Genomic DNA, 2,500 nt, shown 5'->3' on the forward strand with positions numbered 1-2,500 from the left:
AGTTACTCTATATGCACTTCCTGGGAACATGTGACATTCACACTTTTTCACCATTTTTTTATTAATCATTTACAGCTTAACCTGAAAAAAATATATGTTTTAGAACATGACTACAATATAACTTCAAGAATATATTTCCAAAGGAAAAATACGATAAATAAACGTTTCCATGAAGGATAATTTCATCGTGCGAATTGAAATCACCATCTTAAACAGCGATTAGCCACAACCCCTGTGTATATAAGGTTAACATTTTTCTTCTTCTCCCAAGGGTATTTACCACAAAGACTCCTTATGTTAAATATGCTTTTGGAGATTGGAAAACATGACACTTAACTAAATATCCTTCTATAGCGTCATTCGAAAAGAAGTCTCGTTTGTCTCTCTTTTGAATAACAGAAACTTAAAAAAAACGAAAAGGCACTATGACAAAGATACTTTTTCGTCGTCCAGAGTAAGAAGAGATTGTTTAACAATGCGTGTCCAAAAATAACCATTCATTTTCCAGTCAAAACATAAATCACCGATGTAGTCATGGAAGTAGAAACATATCATTATTGGTTATAAATATACGAAAACATACGCAGACACGTACGCGAACAACAAATACAAATACACAAACACACACAAAAAACACGAACCCACTACAACAACTCGTATATTTTCCAGCTAAAAAGATAAATCACCGGGGCAGTCATGGGGTAAGCTAACCCGTAATCGTTCTGAAACACAAAAACACACATACGCAGTTGCTCTCTCTCTCTCTCTCTCTCTCTCTCTCTCTCTCTCTCTCTCTCTCTCTCTCTCTCTCTCTCTCTCTCTCTCTCTCTCTCTCTCTCTCTCATTCTCTCTCTCATTCTCTCTCTCATTCTCTCTCTCATTCTCTCTCTCATTCTCTCTCTCATTCTCTCTCTCATTCTCTCTCTCATTCTCTCTCTCATTCTCTCTCTCATTCTCTCTCTCTCTCTCTATCTCTCTCTCATTCTCTCTCTCTTTCTTACTCTTTTTCTTTCTCTCTCACACACACACACACACACACACACACATGCATCCACGCGCGTGCGTACGTCACACGAAACATCCGGGCGCGCAGGTGCACGTCAGTCCCACGAAGCGCCCTGCACGGAGAGGACGAAGCGCTTTAAAAGGCAATCACTACTTAACCCGTAATTAACAAGCGGACGAAATCTGCATAAGCCGCTGGCGATCTTTTAAAAAGAACCTTTTTCTCTGGCGTCCCATGGGTTACCAAGGGGGGGGTGGGGTAAAGTGTCAGCAGTGCCGTTAACACTAGCGTCAACCCTGTTCATTTTCAAGCCAGACTCATTATGGAAAAACGACTTTTTGGAGGCTGCGTTCGGGAAATGGCCAAGAAAATATGCACAACGAAATGGGGGTCGTTTTGAAATCGATTTGTCACTGTCAACCAACACTTGTTTGCTCGTTCCCGCGCTCTCTCTATCTCCGTCTCTATCGATCTCTTCCTCCTTTCCTCCCTTTTATCTCAGAAAAATCAACCCGAGGGAAATGAGATCAGGTTGTGAATACTACTGGAGCAGGGGGGAGGGGGTGCTTGATCTGCGACCGAGAGCAATTGCCCTTCTGTGTACTTGAAACAGGCCTTTGGGATTGCGGAAAAGAACCAGTGTGTTGGATGATCTACAATGAGGAAGAAGAAGAATCAACAATGAATTTAACACATAAAATTCACAAAATATTGAAGATATTTCAATAGTTTGCACTAATAATACAATTTACAATAACATGCGGTACACAGTCAACTTCAAATGCTTTGCCAATTAGTCCATTCGTCTACTTCATGTACGGCCATGCTGGGGCTCTCTCATGTGTCAAATATGGAATTTTTACTTAAATGATCAAGGTTACTGAGATCAATCTGCATTTACCTAATCGATGCGAGCTCGTAATGGGACTGTGTGGACTGAAATCCCTCTTTTACTAACGATATACGGGTCAAACAACATTTATTCCACATTTGTCTGTTGTTATCTGGCGCGCGTTCAATCTTGAGTGTTTAACTGATAATTTTCTTTTGTGGAGTTAAAACGAACTCGTAAGGTTTGAGGGGACAGGTAGCTTGCTCTTTGTTCCTTTATATCCTTAATTAATCAAGTCATATCAAAATCAAATAAAATCTCTCTGTTCAATTATTTAACACTAATCACCGTGAAGGGAACAGAGAATTAACGAAACCATACCCTCTCTTTTTAAAAAAATGCAGTGTTAAGATGCATGCCTTAAAGCGATTTTTTGTAACTTTGATAAACCAAACTGAAGGCCAAAATAAAGTCTACGGATATTGTGCGTAAACTTTAATATAAAAAGTGCTCTTCGAACACTAAATTCTTTCAAAGCAGGTGGCGATGAGGAAATTACGAGATGCATAATAGCGTAATGTAACTTATGCAATAGAGCACAATTTCAACTTTTGATTGATATGGATACCATCTCATAGTGGCATGCGCAAGCACGACCACGT

General features: G+C 39.6%; 1 protein-coding gene across 2 annotated transcripts in view; it reads right to left on the reverse strand.

Moving 5' to 3' along the window:
- The window catches only part of LOC125041886 (cGMP-dependent protein kinase 1-like), a 241,659-nt gene that overhangs the window by 22,316 nt on the left and 216,843 nt on the right, over positions 1-2,500 (reverse strand). The window lies entirely within an intron of this gene.

This window comes from Penaeus chinensis, chromosome 31 (assembly GCF_019202785.1).
Source record: "Penaeus chinensis breed Huanghai No. 1 chromosome 31, ASM1920278v2, whole genome shotgun sequence".
NCBI classification, from domain to species: domain Eukaryota; kingdom Metazoa; phylum Arthropoda; class Malacostraca; order Decapoda; family Penaeidae; genus Penaeus; species Penaeus chinensis.